At 41.6% G+C, this 21,251-nt stretch overlaps 1 long non-coding RNA gene and 1 other non-coding gene across 2 annotated transcripts in view; one reads left to right on the top strand and one right to left on the bottom strand.

Moving 5' to 3' along the window:
- The window catches only part of LOC132001229 (uncharacterized), a 43,882-nt gene that overhangs the window by 8,444 nt on the left and 14,187 nt on the right, over positions 1 to 21,251 (top strand). The gene's annotated exons all lie outside the window — the stretch shown is intronic.
- LOC132002362 (small nucleolar RNA SNORA70) lies at positions 218 to 351 on the bottom strand. The gene has a single exon (XR_009399849.1). It is a non-coding gene; the product is annotated as a small nucleolar RNA SNORA70 (small nucleolar RNA).

The following is a 21,251-nucleotide window of genomic DNA, read 5'->3' as shown; positions in this document are numbered from 1 at the left end:
TCTAGATCTTCTGGTGGCCAGAGAACTTGAACTTGGCCCTGTGTAGGGCCTCAGTCACATGCTCCTTGTTCTGCATCTTGGTACGGATGGACACGATGACTTGACCAATGTAGACCTTGGCTACTGCGCCGTGGGTCTTTCCAAAGGTACCCCACATACCTGTCTGCAGCCTAGATTGGAGATAACAAGTTGTCAGACCTCAATGTCTACTGGAAAGGGCTATCTCCAAGGTCCCTTCGGGTAACCCATAAAATCAACAGGCTGTTTACACTACCAGGGAGGCTACCATTTGCAGCCATGGCACACTGGGCCCCCATGGAGAAAGAGCACAGTTGGCGTAATTGGCTGCAGACATGTGCTACTTTAACATAAATTTAAAACAAGCATTTAAAACATCAAGCAAACTAGAATACTGTGAGGAATGGGACCAAAACAAGAGAGCACAAACATATCTGCATGCCCTGGCCTGGGATCCAGCTCCCAGTCTCTTAACTTTATTTGAAAATGTCAGTCATTTTTGAATGGCATCCATAAACTGGGATAAATTACTGCATGGATTTGAACAGCCGGAAAACCTTCTCTGTGCAGAAAATTCACATGTACAACTTTAATCATAATAATGGGGGTTAAGTATACTTCCCACCTTGTGTTTTCACGGTGTAGGAAAAGACACCCAGAATACATTAGTAATGGGATGGGATGGTTGAGTAAAACAATACCTCATGAGGCACCACTTTATGAAGAGGCTTTATATAGGGCGCCACTGTGTAGTTTTCATTTGTAGGAAGGAACGTTTTGTGTCTTGGGTTTGCATATTGTTTGTAAATGGTGCTGGGTATTCTCTGGATAGTACACCATGTCCCGAACGGAAGCTACAGCCCCAGGGCTCCATTTATAGAAGCGGTTCTTGACAGTCATGAGGCACTGGCAAAAGACTATTTCAAGAAACCAGCCTTGGCCTCGCCCTTCCACTAGGTGGCAGACTTCCCCCAGTTCTGCCGGCTGCAGGCGCCCGGCAGAGGGCCACAAAGCCTCTCTTCGCGCTGCTTTCTCCCTTTGATTCTGTCTGGAAAATCACTAGGCTGCCTGGGGCCAGATTATTTCCAGGACAAACCATCATTACCTTGTTAGAGGAGAGAAGGTAGGGTTGGTCTGTTCCGATTCCATGGGAGAAGGTGACAAAGAGGTCTTTTATATGCAACACTGGAGAGAGGCGGCTACTTCATTTTTTTAGACAGTTCTTCAAAAATTGAAAAATTCCATGTCTTACGAGTCCAATTACAAACAATTGAAAAAAAAAACCACACAAGTATTACTGATCCTATGCAGGATTATAGTTAAATGTGCAGATATGAACACTGCGACCATAGGAGATATTTTGATATTTGTTTTCATAGCGTAATGAATCTTTTCTCATTTGCTTAAAATAATCTGAGAAGTGTACTCATAATTCCAGCTTGAAGTGCAAGGGCAGTAAAATAAGTATAAAAATAAAATAAAACAAATAAGCAAAATTGAATCTGTTCCATTTTCTTTTAGGGATTTTTTTTGTTTGTTTGCTTTAAGAAGTTGTTTTCATTGATTTACGTAGTTCTCTGGTTGACATGTGTTGTTTGTATTGTTGTTTTTTAAAGATTTTATTTATTTATTTGACAGACAGATCACAAGTAGGCAGAGAGGCAGGGAGAGGAAGCAGGCTCCCTGCTGAGCAGAGAGCCCGATGCAGGGTTCTATCCCAGGAACCTGAGATCATGACCTGAGCCAAAGGCAGAGGTTTAACCCACTGAGTCACCCAGGTGCCCCTCTAGTTGACATGTTTTGAAAGAAATACGATTCAGGTTTCAGACTGAGATTAAGATAAACATGTTCTGGTGTCCTTGGAACAATGAGTACCAGAAGAAGAATTTATAAGAAAATCAGGTAACTCAATCTGTATTTGGGGGTTAACCTGGGGTGTTCATGAATTCCATTAAACAGGTGGAAATATTTACAAATTTTGATCAGAGGAAAATAGAAAATAGGGTGGGGAAGATAACTGTTAGATTCAGTTGTGTTGTGGGGTACCCCCCTAAACTCACAGGGTCTATTAGATGTTTACCTGCTCCCCCTACCCGACCCCATTGTGGGAACTGAGAAGAGGTGCCAGACCCTGGCCTCCTTTGCCTCTTCCTTTCTCCTTCCTCCCCACCCCACCACTTCTTGAGTGTTTTTTTAGTGATCCTTCTTTACTTCCCAATTCTCTCTTTCCTCTTTTTTGTTAACTTAGCACTAAAAAACTGCAGACGGGTCACCCATGAGAAGCCTGTACACCATGGCCTGTATGCCTTTGCAAGAAAAGTGAGCAAAAATTGAAAAAGAAAGTCAAGTGATGAAACCAACCTTGTTAAATTGTTTAAACTCCTTCAACCTGGCCTAAAACTGTGATGAGCTTCTCAGTTCATTTCCCTCAAAATTCACAGAAAAAATGTGCTTGAAAAGAAAACACAGAAGATCCGGAACTGAGATCTGGTGATATTCTGGCCAATTTTTTAGCCAGTGGTAAGGTTTTCTCACCAAATGATCACTATTTAAAATGAATAAAAAATATTCTTATAAAAATGAGAAATAGGGGTGCCTGGGTGGCTCAGAGGGTTGGGCCTCTGCCTTCGGCTCTGGTCATGATCTCAGGATCCTGGGATCCAGCCCCACATCAGACTCTCTGCTCGGCGGGCAGCCTGCTTTGCCCTCTCTCTCTCTGCCTGCCTCTCTGCGTACTTGTGATCTCTGTCTGTCAAGTAAATAAAATCTTTTTAAAAAATGAGAAAGAAAATGAAATAAAAGTAAAGATTGAGATTATAAGGCTTGTTCATATAGCTTCCCAGTTTTAAGTCTTACTATTATTTATTTTGATTTGGGGATATTATTTTTAGTGTGTGATACCGATTCTGAAATCTACTTCATAAACTAATGGTTTTCACCAGGTCTCTCTTTTTAAAGCCCTAGCACAGTGACTAGAAAACTTAGTAGCTCATTAGAATCACCTGGGTGGGGGCCAAGAGTGGATTTTATTATTTATTTATTTTCTGGGTCGTCCCCCCCCTCAAATTTTTATTTAGATTCTAGTTAGTTAACATGTAGTGTAATATTGTTTTCTGGAGTAGAATTTAGTGATTCATCCCTTCCATATAACACCCAGTCCTCCTCACAAGTGCCTTCCTTAATACCCATCACCCATTTAGCCAATTCCCTCGCCCTGCTCCCAGGAGTGACTTTTAATTTTTTTATTTTTTAAAGATTTTTTATTTATTTTATTTGACAGAGATCACAAGTAGGCAGAGAGGCAGGCAGAGAGAGGGGGAGGAGGAAGCAGGCTCGCTGCCGAGCAGAGAGCCAGATGCGGGGCTCGATCCCAGGACCCTGGGATCATGACCTGAGCCGAAAGCAGAGGCGTTAACCCACTGAGCCACCAGGCACCCCCAGGAGTGACTTTTAAAAGTTTCAGGTCATACCGCAGATCATTTAAATAAGAATCTCTGGGTGTGGGATGTGGACACCAGAATATTTAAAGGCAGTGCCACCCCAGGTGATTCCCATGTACAGCCAACGCTGAAAACCATTGCAAACCAGTTGCATCCTGACCATTGTATATAAATGATGTATGTTATGAATGTTTGAGATGAAAGGATATCAAGAGGGTGATGCTCTCCAGTGCCCTCCTATGGAAAGAAGACTGGGAGGGAGAGCTGACAGGATTAGCTGACAGAAGAGGTGAAGTAGAGGTTTAACAGAAATTGTCGAGTCAAGTTTTTGATCTGAGAGAGAGAATGATAGCTGCCTTTTATTGAATGGGCAGACTGCATGAATCCCCAAAAAGGTGGGGCTGAGTGGGGAGGTGAAGGACTAGGTTTGGGATGTATGAAATTCAAGATATCTTTGAGGTAGCCTAGGCAAAAATTCAATAAGGCTGTTCTGGAATCCAGGCTAGACACACACATCTGGGAGTCTTCAGCATGAAGGTGGTATTTAAAGCAGTGAGCTCAGATGGTTACCTAAGCAGTAAGTATAGGTAAGGGGCTGAAGACCAAGGCCTGATGCGGCTCCAGGGAGAGGTCAGAGAGATGACAAGGGAGCACCTGTGAGGTAGGAGGAAAACCAGAACATGGGGTGTGTTGGAGGTCACGTTAGGTAAGGCGAAGACTGAGAATGGACCCTTGGCTTTCATTCCATGGAGGTGGCCAGAGGAAGGAGAGGAACAGAGGTGCATGACAAAAAAGAAAATACTACCACAGCACACAGGATTTTCTCTAGCAGTATTGAACATCAGATAGCTTGATTAACCTAGGGTTAGGCAGGGTATGAGAGCACAGAGAAGGTAAGGTGGAGATCTCTTAAGACGTTGAAATCAAAGTAGCATAATGGGAGGAGAGACTGTTGCATAAAGAAGGGTGTGGTTTGATGGCCCACAGGTCCTAAAAGACCTAAAGAACAGAGATGGTGGGAATGACCACAGATAACCTGGGAAGAGAAAGCTTGGGCGGGACTGAGATTTTGAGTTATAACTCTAACAGAGAAACAGTGTGGGGTGAGAACAATTTTAGTGATCTAGCTACTTAAAGTACTTTAATGCATGAGAGGCAGTAACCAGGAAGTTGGGGAAAATGTTGATGACAAAGGGAATAAGTGGTCAGAAGGCAGGACCTTGGTGGAACAGCCCTTTAATGAGAGGGTGCATGTGGACAATCATGTCGAAGTGGAAGACATCAGTGAGGAGCACCCATAGCCACCCTCAACCCTGCAAAGGGCCATGGGTGTCATCATGGGAGAGGCAGGCTCTCCAAGGAAAGGGGAGGATGGGAGAGGCAAGGTACGGGGGTACAGAGCTTTATTGGCAAAGGTTTTAGGGAAGCTGATGAGGGGGAACATTTAAGATATGTGGGGTTCATGAGTGAAAATAGGAATGTGAGCAGTGTTGATGCCTGCTAGGCTCCCTCCTCTGTGAGATGGGGGCTCTTTAGAGCTTGTGTTCCCAAGAGTGCTGTGGCCAGAGGCAGAATTCAAAGAGGGGAGCAAGAAGGCAGAGCTGAGAAATTCTATCCTGGAGGGACAGCAAGTCCAAACTGAATCATCTGTCCACATTAGTGTGAAAGTATGGGGCCACGGCACAAATCCCAAATTTCAGGGTGTGGAGGAACCTGGAAACTGAGTGGGAGAAATTGAGGGATGGGAAAGCAGGAGGGGGCCTGGGGGCATCCTGGAGACAGAGATGACCTGCTTTTGTGTGTGGTGACTTTTTAAATCAAGCCCAGTGAAGTCTAGTGTGGGTGGGCGGGGTTCATTTACAAGGGTGGGAATGGGATGAGCGGAAGGCATGGTTTTCAAAGAGTAGTAATTACTATACAATGACAAAATTAGAAAGAATGAGAGGAAATTAAATGTTGTAAAATAGAGAGGCTGTGCCTTTTGAATCAAGAATAGCCACTTAAGCTGTTTGGTTATGTAATATTTCATTCATTAGGCATTGAATTACCTCTGGCTGTATGTACTGTTCCTGTGAAGTTAATTTTTATTCTATTATGAAAGAATTAATCAAATCCAATGAAAGAACATCTGTGCTCGTTACTATCTACAGGAGGAGGGGCATGAACCAAAAGCCTTTTTTGTGGTTTAATATTTTTGATTTCAGCTTAATAAAGAAGAGGAGCCTGGGGGATAAGAAAAGAGGTCAGGTTTTGCCTTTTCCACTTGAAGTACATAAATAGAACAAAAAGAAGAAGTGAGATGTAGACAATTGTAAAGACATAAAATCAACCCAGAACATGCTAGATTTTGATAGGAAGGACCGGCAGCAAATATTCATGGTACCACTGAGAACAGAGTAATCAATTCAACAAGATTTTGTTGGTGTGTGCTAACTACTTCACAGAGCCTTTATTGGGCAATAGGCATATATAAAAAATACTTTTGGTTCTCAGAATTCAGTCTGTTGGAAAGACAGATGTGAAGAACACAAAAATTTCCATATAACATGAAAAGTGCTAGAATCTATTTTTTTTATTATTTTTATAAACATATAACGTATTTTTTGCCCCAGAGGTACAAAAGTCTGTGAATCATCAGGCTTACATACTTCACAACACTCATCATAGCACATACCCTCCCCAATGACTGTAATCTAATTTTTTTTTTTTTAAGTAGGCTCCACATCCAGTGTGGAGCCCTGTGTGGGGCTCGAACTCACTCTGAGATCATGACCTGAGTTGAGATCATGAGTTGGACACTTAACCAATTGAGCCGCCCAGGTGCCCCTAGAATCTAAATTCTAATTAACACCTAACTGTTAAACAAATGGCTAAATGTCAGGAATGGAGATAGTATAGTCTAGAGGAGAAAATGCTGGACTGAGAATAGAAAACCTGGGTCCTCGCCCCAGCTGCGCTGCTAACCAACTGAATGAGCTTCACCCAGCTATTGCTCTACTTGGAGCCTTCATTTCACCTCTGAAGTGAGTGTAGTTCAGTGCAATGGACTTTTTCAGCTTGAAAACTCTTATGATTCAAGTTGTTATAAATTTGGTGATATAAACCTATAAAAATAAAGAATTTTCCTAGAATAGTCGGCCTCAAGTATAACTCGGGTGTTTTGTTTTTGAAATTTTTGCTTCCTATTATCTTTAAGAATAAATGTGTATTCTTTAAGAGGAAATGCATGTGAGAAAGAACTTTGTAGACTTTTGAGGTATAACAGTCACCTTTCTATTTATTAATAATCATGTTAATTTTCTTGACCCAGAGATCTCACATGTTTTCTTTCTCTCTCTCTCTCTTTTTTTATTTGATATATTACCCCAGAGTATGAAATCTTAGCAGAAGGGGTACCAAAATTAAATTAGCTCCTTATCTAAAGATTTAGATGCCCTGGTACAAACCTCTCAAGGATAATAAACTAAATCATTTCCCTATGGATGGTGAAGTTCTGGTTTGCATAATTATTTCCTCATGGTTTAATTGAAAATATGAACGATTGAGCACACAGATACCAGGGACTCTAATACAGGGTAACACATTTCCATCTTTTGTCTCTCTAGCCCTTGCAACCCGTAAGGCTTACATGCAGCTAGAAATGCCCGTGAAAGACAGAGATGAGCTGAGACGTGGACTTGGGCCATTCTAGGGTATATGGAAGCCCTAGATTACTGGCCGTGAGACAGATGCCACTTTCCAGGGGTCTGTGGAGGGCAGAGGCCCTCAGCTGTCTTTCTCCTCCTCTAAGGTATTCCTGGTCCTGCCTGTGAGCATCCCTCCGCAGGATCTGGCAGTGCCACCCAAGCATTCACACTCTCAGACCTGGTAGCCCGGGAATTGGATGGCTTTGTGAAAAGACCCTCTTCCTTCTGGGGAGGCGGTCACCTCCTGATCTCTGTAGTTCAGAGGTGCAATCAGTCATCACCACTAGAAAGCCAGTGTGCCCTCCTCAGCTCCTTGTCTTTTCCCAAGTCTAGTGGATCATCTCTTACGTGGCTTTTGCCACCTAAATAACCTTTCTTCTGGGTCGCGTTTGCTCTTTCTATGCTCACTGATGTAACTTCAGCAATAGCCTCTCCTGTTTCTCTGGCTTCCCAGCCATGTCCCCTGCACACCCACCCTCCACAATGTCACTAGATTCTCCAGCAGGGCATCCAAAGCCCCTCCTTTTTTGGCTGCTCACTCCTCCTCCTTCCTCACTTCAGCCCTCCAACTTTCATGTTGAGATTCCATGAATGGGCTGTGGTTCCCTGTTTCATCTATTTGCACATGGCCTCCTGCTTGCCTGTACTGCCCCCCTCCTGACCTTTTAGCACATAATATGTGCTCAGTGTATGCATGTTAAGTGGGGCTGAATTTTGTTTCATTCATTCTTTCCTTGCCAGCTATATGCCCCTTTATTTTTATTCTCATGTATATATTTCTAGCAGAAGAGAGAGCTTTTCTTTTGCTTTTCACACATATCTTAACTCAAATAATAGAAGCACACTTTTATTTTCTTCTAGTACTTTTATAGTTTATTGTTCTTTAAATAGGTCTTTAGTGCCCTAGAAATTAGTTTTACCTAAAAGAGGAGGTAGGGATCTAGATCCACCAGGCTCAGCCAGGATGCTGGCCACCTGCTCTGCTTCCTGGACAGTGGGACCAGGCAATGGCTCACTTTGCTCTCATGGGCATAAAGCCATGGCCACTGATGCCATAGCCTGAGGAGCCCCTTGTGCAGCACTGACTGACAAGGAGAGTCTGTCATAATGGCACCCTTGTTAGATGGGACCTATGGAGGCTCAGATTTCTCCAGTGGCTGACCAGAGTGGGCAAAACAAGGAAGTGGAAGAGAGTGAAAGCCCTAGCTGGTGGACTTCTGTCAAGAAAGAGAAGAGGGAAAGAGGAAATGCAGTCGTCTATTTCCTTGCCTGTCCTCTTCTCGTGGAGTTCCAAGATGCAGTGGTTTCATATGGCCTTCTTGGAGACATCCTGTGAGACCAAGAAATGAGCTGTGTTGGTTGCAAAGCTGTGGCCAGTTCATTAACTCCCCTCCATGCATTAGCTCTCCCTCTCTCCCACAATGCAGTGCTAGCATATGGGCTTTTCCTGGGGTCTGTCTGAAGTAAGCATCTTACTCAAACATTTATCCCATATGGATAACAAATTTTCCTGACAGCTTTTTATCAAACTCGTTTTTTTTCCCCACTTTGAATGTGACTTTGACTGCAAGTAACAAAAACTGCAGTTGAAAGTAGCTGGGTCAGGACTTGAGGGGTGCAGCTAAGGAACTTGTCTTGGGTGCACTTTTGGGAGAGGGACACCAAAAAACAGTAATACAGATTTATAGCATTTTAATGTAGTGTTTTAAAATTTCAGCATTAATGTGAAAAAATCTGTGATGAATAAAATATCAACAGAATCTGATCTTGCACCTGCTTCGTTTACTCATTTTCTCCTAATCCTGGCCCTTAAACAATAAGAAATTCCTATGTTACAAAGGAGAAATCTATAGGAAGAAAAGGGAAGTCTTCAGGCATGTTACAATCATCAGCTCAGGTGTGTCTTTCAGGACCCAGATTCCTTTCATCTTTTGTTCTGCTCTCTTCCACATCAGCTTCAGCCCAAGGCCAGTTTCAGCATCTGCCAAGGCTAGTTTCCCATGAGATTGCTGCTTGCAACAGTATTCCAGGAATGACATTCAGATGTGACTATGTGCAGAGGCAAAGAAGGGACACACCTTTGGTGAAATTCTACTCAGTTGTGTTTTGGACAAAAAAAAAAGGGGAACTTTTGTGTGAACTGATTCAATGAGAGGTTTTCATCCCAATTCCTAGTTTAGCTTTCCTGAGGGAGACTGAGTTTGGGGGATGAGAATAATGATGCAAAAAAGTGAGACTTAGTTTTGTGATTTGGGGGACACTTCAGGGAGACCAGATCTGAGTGGGCTCTGGGAGCTAGTGAGAGCACTGGGAGCTTTATGGGGGGCCCTCCTGCCAGAAGAGAGGGAGGGAAATGAGAGAGAGGTACAGGGGAAGGGAGCTGAGGACTGCCTCTGGACAGTATGTAGGACATGCCCTGCTCCCTCCCCACCCCTCAGGGATCTTTGATAAGAGTCCCATTTCCAGGGGTGCCTGGGTGGCTCAGTGGGTTGGGTCTCTGCCTTCGGCTCAGGTCATGGTCTCAGGGTCCTGGGATCCAGCCCCGTGTTGGGCTCTCTGCTCGGTGGGGAGCCTGTTTCCCCCTCTCTCTCTGCCTGCCTCTCTGCCTACTTGTGATCTCTCTGTGTCAAATAAATAAATTAATTTAAAAAAAAAAAGTCCCATTTCCAAAAATGCCTAAGCTGTCACTTTATCTTCAGGATGGGGCCATTGTCTCAACTGTTCCAGTGCTATTTACATAGAAACCTGGGGATACTTTCCAAGCTGGCTAGGCAGGGTTCCAGGAAAAGTGATAGTGCTGTGTGTGTGTGTGTGTGTGTTTGTGTGTGTGTATTTCTGTCTCTGATGGCACTAAGGACTCACAGCGTGAAAGCCTCATTCTCCCTGTCTCCTGAGGGGAAGCCCAGGCCAGGTCTGGGTGGTCCTTTCTTGGTCACCTGTCAGGATGAGTTTGCTGGCCCTTTGTAGACTCAGCGTCATTACTACAGTCTGGGGCTCACTGGACCCATGTTAATGGCTTGCTGATGGAGGCGGATCTTTCCAGTTGGAAATGATGCATCTGGCCTTGTTCTTAATCCATCACTCCACTCATTTCTTCCCATGCATGGCAGGTGGGAGGAGGCAATTATTGATTGGCTTTGGGAAGCACTCAATACTTGTGGCTCGGCCAGCCACGCTCCACTTTTCAGTCTCTTTGGAGACCCTGTCTACAGAATAGACTTATTTTGGTCTGCTTTATGCCATATACCGTTTTCCCTGACCCAGTCAAGGAGGCCTCTGATGGCTCAGCTGGGGATGAGGAGTGGCTGCTGCTAAGTCATTGTAGTTACACATCTAGGCCACATGCTTCAATCCAGTTATATAAGTAATAAAGCTGATTTCTTTTTTCCTCCTCTCTCTCAATAGTTCTGAGTTATTGGCCCCTAAAATCCTAACCCATCAACGGAATTTATTCCAAAGGAGAGAGGGACATAAAGAATCTCCTTGCATTGGAAACTTCAGATTTGCTCATTTAGTCAGTAGATATTTATTGAGTAGGTACTTGGTGGGCAGTATGGTGCTGGGTGCTGGGCGTGTTGAGGTAACTAAATGAGCATTGTGGAGGCAATATCCAGTGTGTGTGTATAGTCAATAAATAGATGGTCCCCCAATTAGTTTATTACAAATGTTAAGGAATTTTACTATGAAAGAAAAGTGCTGTAGGAGTCACTGTTGTTGGGGCACTTGGGTGGCTCAGTCAGTTAAACGTCTGCCTTTGGGTCATGACCCCAGGGACTTGGGGTTCAGCCCAGCATGAGGCTCCCTGCACAGTGGGGGGCTGCTTCTTTCTCTCTCTCTCTCTGCCTACCGCTCTGCCTGCTTGTGCGTGTGCGCTCTCTGTCTCTTTCAAATAAATAAATAAAATCTTAAAAAAAAAAATTCACTGTTGTTGCTCAGGCAGATCAGCCGGCCTAGCCTCAAAGACACCCCCACCAGTATGTCCCCCAACCTGCAACATCCCATTTCCCACAAGGCACAGGGGCACTGTGCAAAGTGAGCCTTGGCAATACCCTATCTTTATCTGTCCCCAGGGTAGATATGCAAAATACATTCACAGTGGTTTGGGGTTACAGAATTATCTTTAATTAGAGATGTTAAATGGCCAAATTAAAAGATGAGGGAACAACTGCCAAAAAAAAAAATGGGGAGACCATCATACCAAGGAAATAATTGTGTAATAATCCCTGTTGTACTCTTCTAAGAATATGAACAGGAACAGTCTTTTTGGTCTCTAAGCATTCAGAGCAGGCGTCAGGCTCCTCTTGGATGTCAGGGGCAGTTCCAAAGCTGTGCTTTCAATTCTGTGGGTATGGAAAGAGGGACCCATGGGGCCGGGAGAGCCTCCTATTCAAAAGTGTCTTTCCGGTGTTCCCACTAACAAGAACTTTCTCTTCGTTAACAAATACCTATTCTTAGGGTTGAATCTGTTAATAATTTGTTTCTTAGTATAAATATCTGCATTGGGATAGTAGGAATTGGAGTTGAGGAATTGAGGGAGTAATAATAATGATTACTGCTTACACAGAACCTAGGAAACTGATTGCATGAATTAGCTGGTAAGGATTTTTTTGAGTCTGGTACTGTTATTATTCCAATGGATTTTAAGAAGGGGTTAGTAACTTGCTTAAGGTCATAGCCCTATTAATTGGCAGAGTCATAATTGGAACCCAGAATATTCTGACTTCAGCATCGTCAATGCTTATGTCTCATTGAGCACTTATGGGAAGGAAGGGAGAGATCAGCTCTGCAAGGCCAGAAGGCATTGTGAGAGGGTAATGGGATAATAATGATAATATTAATACAGATAGCATCCATTTATTGGATACATACTCTGTGTAACTCATCTCATATATGTCATATCCTTAACCCTCTCAATTATTCCACAGGGAGGGCCATGTGATCCCCATTTTACAAATGAGAAAAGAGAGTCTAAGAGGGGTTGCATGACCATACTCAAAGCTATACATCTTTAGGGGGAGAGGCAGCTTGGATTGTCAGGCAAAGTAGTACCACCTGAATTCTATCACCAGGGTCATAAACTGCTGCTGCTGTTTGGAGGACATATTGCTGGAGGTCTCAACATCATGATTCTGGCATAAACCACATTGGGAAGAAATTGAGACCCAAGAGCTAGAATTCTATGAAGTTTACTTACCTACTCTGAATTTGTTATGTTTCTGTATCTAATTAACCCTGAACCACAAAACTCCTTGGGGAGTTTTGAGTCCTAATGGAATAACTTAATTTACATATGTAGCCTTGGACCCTGGAGGGAAGCTTGGGGAGGAATGGTGGAAGGAGGAATCTCTGATAGACCCAGATCTCTGTGGCTGCCTGAGAGTGGACCAGTCTGGATATACATCAGCTTGGCCACATCTGTCCCATAGTGCAAGTTTCTCCCCCAAAAGGCCTAGAATCCCCAAGTTGCTTAATGTTACTCTGTCAAGGTTATCAGAAGACACCTTATCCCAAAGCCACTCATGAACATGAACCCCTGGGAAGTGTGATACCGTAAGTCTCTTTTTTAAAATGCAATGGCAGCTTTTTGTGGGGACTGAGCCCAGAGCCTCAGGTATTTGTTTGGGGCGGGGGGGCTTCAGTGAATGGGCTCCAGTCACTGTTGCTGCTTGTGTCTGAGCCCAAGCTCATACAGTCATCCAACTGTTGCCTCAGCTCCTTCCTCATGGACAAGCCCAGCCTTTGCCATGCTACTCAAGTCCCAACAGAGGGGCTGGATTCCTCAATTTCCCTTGGTGTATAAATGCTACTAAATGCCAAGAGTGATGCCAGGCCACACTCACAGATCTGGTAGTTTAATTAACTGTGTTTTCTGGAAGTAGAATTAGGCATGCTAATAAGGCATGCTTAAGTAAAACGTAAGCCAGGCTGTCTGATGAGAAAGTTCTTTGCTGACAACTTCATTAAACATATATGAGGAAGTGAGTCAAGCATTTCAGCAGAGAGGAAATCCAGTAGACAGTGGGCAGGAAATAATAGGAACACCAGCAGGGCTTAGAGATACATGAATACGAAGCATAGTTCTAAGGATGAGAATAATTGGCATTGGCACGGATGCATGCCAGTATACAGGATTAATGAATCTTTGTTTATTCACTCATTAAAAAAAATATTTATGGAGCAATTTTTTCATCCAGGTACTGTACTAGGCAATAGAAAATAGGTTGAAGAAGGAGTGTCGACCCTTTTGTACTTACCAAGTCTAGTGGGTTAACGTTACCAGGAATTTTGGGGGAAACCATTGGCTGGTAGACAATTTGGGCAAATTATTTAATATTATTTTTAAAATCTCAGTTTGGAAACATATAGTCAAAGTGTGTAAAACTCAAATGTAAAGTTTAATGAAAAATAATAAAACAAAGGCCTGTGTCTCGGTTTAAGGAACAGAAACTAAGATTTCAGAAGCCTTCTGTGAACCCCTTCTGAATTTAATTCTCTTCTCAGCCCCACCCAAAGGAAACTACCTTGATATTTGTGTTAGCCTTCCTCTTCCTAGTTGTTTTCCTTTTGCATGTTTCTCCGAACAATATTTTGGGGCTCTGAAAAGTATACAGGTGAATCTAAATATCACTTTGGTGAGAATTAACTGCATTATGATGTTAAATCTTTCTATCCAAGAATCTTGCATCTCTCTCCATTTGTTTAGGTTTCCCACAGTCTTGCAGTAAAGTTTTATTTATTTTTTTTTCAATAAAACGTTTTACTTCTTTGGTTAGCTTTTTTCCTTAGCTAAAAGCATCTTTTTAAAAAAAAAGTATCTTAAAAATTATGATTTTTTGACTGATTGATGAGGGTGTAGAGCGATGCAATTGACATTGTAAACAGGAATTATTAAACTCTGTTACTAATGAATTTTTGCAGCTGTTTTGGACATCTATGTAGATAATCACAAGATATGCAAATACTGACATATTTATTCCTTTCAAATTCATTTTGGTCTGTTTTTCTTATCTTACTATACAGGCTAAGATCTCTAGTACAATGTTAAATAGAAACTGTATTAAATAGGCATCCATGTCTTTTACCAGACAGTGTATGACAGTGAAATGCTAGAAGCACTACGTTTAAGTATGCTTTGCTGTCAGTTATTTTTAGATATACTTTGATAAGTTAGAGACTTTCTAGTTCCGGTTTTTGAGGTTTTCTTTTTGAAAATCATGAGTGGATATTGAATTTTATTGAATGCTTTTCTTACATCTATTGAAATGATCATTTAGATTACCTGATGTTTAATTTTAAGCCGGACTTTTATTCCTGAGAAGGAAAACTGACTTGATCATGTTACAAGATCATTTTACACATTTTGGGCTTCAAAGTTACAGTATTTTCCTTAGGATGTTTACATTTTTGTTCATGAGTTTATCTTGACCTGTGTGATTGGTTTCTTTTCTTGTGCTGTCTTTGTGTGAGTTGGGTATGAAATTATGACAGAATATGAATTGAGTAGCATTTCTTCATTTTATGTTTTCTGAGAGAATTTATGTAAGGTTAGAGTTATTTTTTACTTGAATATTTAGTAGAATATGCCTGTGAAGCTCTCAGGGCCTACTTTTTTTGGGGGGGGTAGTTTTAAAATATTAATTAAATTTATATAATGGTTATAGGATTTGTCCAGATTTTCTATTTCTTCAGTTATTGTTGGTAAGGACTGCCCCCCCCCCCCCAGGGATTGAAATGTTTCATCTGGTTTTCAGATTTACAAAAAGTTGGTCATCATTTTCTAATCTTAGTATCTCTATTTTAAAAAACAACCTCAAATCTCAGATAGGCACAATATCTTTTCCCTGAGACAATTTTCCAATGACAGTGTTTATTGAATACCACACTGTTAATTCAAACTCTACTCCCTGCCACCATTCTCATTTTGAAGAATTTGATCTCTGAATTCAGATGTCCATAACTTGACCAGGTGTTTGCCCCAAAGCTGAGCTTTAATTGGCTTTGGTATGCCAAAACTTGCTCAATGTTACCTTTTACTGTTTGGGGTTGAGAGGCAGTTGCCTCCTGTACCATGCGAATCCTTGAATTTGTGGACTGTGTTCTCTTTCACCTTTTTCTGAAAGCCAACCAAATCTTCTCCAAGCTCCTTGCTTCCCTGTGGCACCTATTGAATGCATCCAATTGTAACCAAAACATACAGCTAACATTTTGTCTTCTGAAATTTTCTGCTAGGGTTATAAATTCACTAGTTACATGAGCTGCCTTCCAGGTTCTTATAGTGACGATTCCACCAAAGGCTTCCTAATGTATAAAAAAGATTGCCGTTCTGGACTCTGCTCAGGTTCCCTGCTGCTGACCAACGAGCACAAAACCAGTGTCACCGACTAAGGGCATTTTTCTTGTTAGCAGAGTCCCCCTTCTGATACCAAATTCTGTGCCCGTCAAGGCTATGCCACAGTACCAACCAGATGACTTCAAAAAGTTCAGCATAGTCTCAGAGGCTCTGCCCCTCACAGTCACTGACAAGTGTTGCCCCACAGCAAGAAGGAAAGGGGTGGCTTGCTTGGTTGCCTGTGTCCCTATTCTTCATCTCTCTCCTGCTTTGCTCTGTAGTGTAGGAAGCTGACACATCTTCCCATGTCAGCTGGCTTCTCACGGGTGTGTCATTGGAAAGCACGGGGGAGAAAGGATTGGGTATTTCTGAGATTCTGAAAGGAAAGCCCACTGTACCAGTGTTGGTCCTCTCCCATCCCCCTGGATAGTTCTTGCACTGACACTTGAAGCCAAGGAAGGCTCCTCTCAGCTTCACCAGGTGTCCTGACACCTGGTGCCCACATTTCTATTTGGATGGGTCTACTTTTGGTGGGGAGTCTTTGCAAGGCTTTTTTGTTTGTTTGGCTAGGTTTCAGGATGGATTTCGGGGAGATTCAACAACTTCCTGCTGCGGTCATTGTTCTTTTTCAGAAGTGCGTTGGGGCCACTTGAAATTCTCTGCTTGGGTGTTTGGGCCACAGTGTTGGTGTGAATTTAGACTGTGAACCCATGAGAGCACTCTGTGGTTATGAGAGCTCAAGGAGAATATTTTTTCCTTTTCCACCCAGTGTCAAGGTAGAGGTGAACTATCACTTTCAGCATGCAGGGGTTGGTTTTTTATTATTTTTTCTGAGGGTGTAGGCCTTGGTGATCTCAACTTTGTGCAGGATCTTCCATTTGATGCCCTATCTTGGGGAGTAGCTAGGATTTACACACACCCCCACCAGCCATGCACTCTGCAGTTTTATTAAATGTGTCTCTAGGATTTAGTACAGATTCTCTATGCAGAGTTTCATATTTGCTTACCACCTAGAGTTCTTGCTTTCATTTCATTTTTGGATTCTTTAAGATTCCTTTGTGACAGCTCAGTGATACATTTAAAATATTTTAAGAAACGTTTTATCCTGCATTTCAGTTGATTCAGTTGTGAGGGTTGTTCAGAATATCTAATCTGTCTATAATGCCAGAAAAAGAAGTCTACTTCTAATCTTTACTTTATATTCTTTCTGTTGCATAGGAGGCAAAAGTCACTGGGAGCATAGTCCCCATTTTAAAGTGCTATCATCATACCAAAAAGACATGGGGGAGTAGGTGACTAGGTTAGCATAGGTTAATAGCTAATAACAAGGTCAATTGATAAGTTTAGTATTATTCACTTCTCTGGAATTTCACAGGTCCTCCTCTCTGTTGGAAAGTGGGGAATAATGTTTAATGAATTTAAATAAAACTGACCTGAAACCCCATTGTAAGTTAAAAAAGGAAGCACAAACTTGCTACAACAGAGCTGAGGATTTTTTTGTAGAAGAGGTTTACATTTAGAGGTGCTAGATTTTTTTTTAATTTATTTTTTTATTTTCAACATAACAGTATTCATTATTTTTGCACCACACCCAGTGCTCCATGCAATCCATGCCCTCTATAATACCCACCACCTGGTACCCTGACCTCCCACCCCCGCCCCTTCAAAACCCTCAGATTGTTTTTCAGAGTCCATAGTCTTTCATGGTTCACCTCCCCTTCCAATTTCCCCCAACTCCCTTCTCCTCTCTAACTCCCCATGTCCTCCATGCTATTTGTCATGCTCCACAAATAAGTGAAACCATATAATTGACTCTCTCTGCTTATTTCACTCAGCATAATCTCTTCCAGTCCTGTCCATGTTGCTACAAAAGTTGGGTATTCGTCATTTCTGATGGAGGCATAATACTCCATAGTGTATATGGACCACATCTTCCTTATCCATTCTCCTGTTGCTAGATTTAGTAAATAACAATACTAATTTTTTAAGAATAAGTATGTCCCTGCAATATTTGAGACCTTGCAAAAATTTTGTTACCATAAATTAAAGTTTAAATGAATGTCATTTATTCTACCTGGAAACCCTGCTCTCATTTCATCCAGTCACCTCTTGCTCATGTTTTCTGCTTCCACCAAATTCTGCTGCTTCTTTATTTCATCTTTTGTGGATATTCCTTTTCTTTGCTTTTGGTTAACCTGAAAGGAAGAGTTCCTTTTTCTAATTTTTATGAAATATACTGTAGGCTTTTACCAGTGACTTGGAGGTTGATGTCAGGTTTGTGTGATACTGCAGCAGAGCCAGAAAACAATTTAAAATAGAATATCAGCTACCCCTTTCCTTTAAGATCAGTAGCTACGCTCACAGCTTTGGACTTCCACGTAGCCATCTGTTCTCTGGTTTCCTGCAATGAACCCCTTTTCTCTCTTCAACCTCTTTTATCTCTTCCCCAGTTTCTACTATGTTCTCAGACACCACCACCCCCACTTCCACAAAAACTTCTTACTTATTGCACAGAACAATTTAATTCTCTTTTCTTCACTCCTGGACCATCCTGCATAATCTTAAGGGATATCTTTCTACAACAACCCAAGAGGCAACCCAAGATGTTATAATTGAAAGATAATTTTTCTTTTAAAAGTATTCTCTCACTTAGTTTTTATAAACTAACATCTTTTGCTTCCCTTTTCCCCACCTTGCATGATCACTGGTGATTATAGGTCTGAGCATGGAGGGAGAGAGAGGAAAGACAATCTTTAATGCAAGTACTAAGACTAAGCTTTGTTAAAAAGGAATCAGGAACACGAAGTGTTCTGAAATGTAGCTTTCTTGGTAGAAAAATTATTCAAATGCATTTATAGCATTGGCGGATTCAATAAATGTAGTCATAGTTTTCTACTACCTGGTGCCAAAATAGTGATTATGAATGCAGTATATAACACCAAATCACATAGTTGCTTTTCATGTTGTGAAGATTTATAATTAAATGGCATGTTTTTATACTATTATATGGTTAAAACATATTTTGTTAGCAATTCTTTTAATCATGGCATCAGTAAACTAAAAGTTTATAACACCGTGTATGTTCTAGGACTTATTATTACCAGCAGGCTATATATTGTTTCCTGAGACTGTCAACATCACAAATTTAAATATATTAACTTCCTTCATAGATAGCACTGAAAAATGGAAACAAATTGATGTCTTTAGATGACAACACTGTTGCCATGGGCCTCTGATGTGGATCAACTTTCTTAGTTGACAAGATACAGTGCCTTACAAAGTAGGGCAGAATTTCTCAAGGTTGTTGGCAATGAAACTTAGAGATTACACTCAATTTTATTGTGAGCTGACAATGACCTTTGACAAGGACCTCTGGTAGATTGCTTTATTGTACCCAATTTCCGTCACCCCTTGCTTCTGCACCCTTACTGGTGCCTCATAGAGGCTGAACTGTATCTCCTTGCCCTTAAATTTGGGCCCAGCTTTGTGATTTGTTCTTGCCAGGGACCTATGCATAGAAATGATAGTGTGCCAGTTCCAAACCTGGGCTGTGCATTTCTGCAGCCCCCTTTTGTGCCTTGGTCATTTCATGAGAAGAACGTGCCTGGACTAGCCCATTGGTCCAGGGAGAATGAGGGACAGGTGGAGCAGAGGTGCTCTAGCCATGCCTCATCTAAGTCAGCCAAAATGGCAGATGCATTAGTGGTAATAAATGAATGTTTCTTTAAATCACTGAATTTTGTTTTATATTTGTTTCTTTGTTTTGTTTCATTTTTGCATATAATTTTTGTGGCAATAGCTGACAGACCAACAGACAGACAATTTTTAAAAGGAAAATGTTATAAAGACTCTGATGAAGGATGAGAATTTCCAAGTTTTCTGTTCTCTCTGATTGATATTACCAACTGCCTGATACATTGTTCTGAAAACTTTTCTAAAACGAGTCTGGTTTTACCACAAAAGTGATGTGATTGATTATTAATGTCTGCCACAGGGTTGGAAAGGGAAAGTGGAAGAATGTTTTCTATATATGTTCCATCCTTACTCAGACTCAACTTAGGTGTGACTGGCTATTAATGACTGATAGGGTAACTAGATCACTAGGGGCTTCCTTAAGTAGATTATGACTTGTCATCAAATCTCACTTGACTCTTTCTAGTCTGTTTTGTTTTCTTTCAAAAATACCTGCCTTCTCTAAGTATTGTCATATCTATCTATTGGGTGGCACATGTTGTAGTTTCTTTGGCCTTCTCCCTATCTTTCATAATGTCTTTGTAGCATGTCCTCCTGTTCTTCCTGTACACCAGAAGCTACGAAGCTAAAGATCACATTTTTAAGGCTCCCTTAACTAGTTGCAATTTAGGTTTTACCAATCAAATGCACTTGTAACTTAGAACTGAGTTAAGTGGGAGGAGAGTCAGCTGAAACCTCCACTGGGCTGACTGGGATTGTGATAGAGCAGCAGCTTCTTCAGTCAGCAGAGAAATTACTTTTCCTCCTTGATTTCTTCATTCCCATCTTCCTGCCTGTCATCCTCAGTTACATTCCACACAGCCTCTCTGGCAGAAGGTGTGTCCTGCCAGCATGCCCTTAGACAGTGGTTCTCTTTGTTTCTCTTCAGCACTCCTCACATCATTGATGACAGCATTCCTTTGAAGTAGTCAAGTATTTAAATCTCATTTTTCCTGGGAAAAATAAGAACAGCTTAAGTTACTAGGAGTCTTGGAGGTGCATGTCTGTAAAGAAGCCACACAATTGGGCATGGTGTTGGAGCCAGTGAATCTCTGGAGCAGAAAGCATTGGGTTTCTTCACTAAGGAAGCTCTTGTGGTCTGATCCTGGGAATAAGTGACCTTATGCGGGGAAAAAAAATCCAATCTTCATTGCCCAGTTATGTTTACCATTTAATTAATGGGTGAAATTTTCTACCCTTTAAAAAAAATCAATAATACAATGAAGTCTTGAAGATAGGACAAATCAGATTTCAGGCATGAGGAACTCATCAATAGCCACAGAATAATGGCATGTAGAATTGAAAGTGACTTCAGAAGTAGTTTAATCTAACATTCCACTCTATGGAGAAATCTCCTTTTATATCATCCTTGAGAGGGCTGAGTTCTCATAACAAAAATGTAGCCAAGCAGGGACCGCCACCTCATTAGAAAATTCTATTCAACATTTCCCCAAGTGTGTTTCATTTTGGAAAGTGATAATTTGCAGAAAAAGGTTATGAGATCAAATGCATTATTAGGAAAACATTTTACAGAATTCCCTGCTCTTGGAGAGCCATCAAGTAAATTAGAGTAATAAGAGTTCTGCAGAGATCAGGAGGGGAGAAAGCTATTTTGTTTAAACCAAAATTTTCCACACATTTAGCCATGGAACTTCTACCTCTTCATAGTGGGGATCCGAAGACATACTTGAAAAATGTTATAAAGCTGATTATAAAACTCTTTATAATGAGAGAATTTGTATCTTTGTATCTTTTCTTACACGTACAGCAATTAATTTTCATTGTGACCTGGAGCCACTGAAAAAAAAATGAGTAATCTCCTTTCCACATGAAAACCTGTATGATGGTCACTGAGGACTATCAGTGGGTAAGGGGTGGAAGCTGTGGGAGGAAAGTGAGTGCATCATGAGGGTCAGAAAAAAAGTCCCCTACTAATTTGTCATTCTGCCCGGCCTGTGACTTTTCATATTCTACCCAATTCCTTCATTTTGCTCCACAGAGTGACTTTTCTATTCTCACCCTGTATTTCCCTTCAAAATCTCAGTG

The sequence above is a fragment of the Mustela nigripes genome, chromosome 14 (genome assembly GCF_022355385.1).
Source record: "Mustela nigripes isolate SB6536 chromosome 14, MUSNIG.SB6536, whole genome shotgun sequence".
Lineage (NCBI taxonomy): Eukaryota > Metazoa > Chordata > Mammalia > Carnivora > Mustelidae > Mustela > Mustela nigripes.
This window is presented reverse-complemented; position numbering and strand designations above follow the sequence as displayed.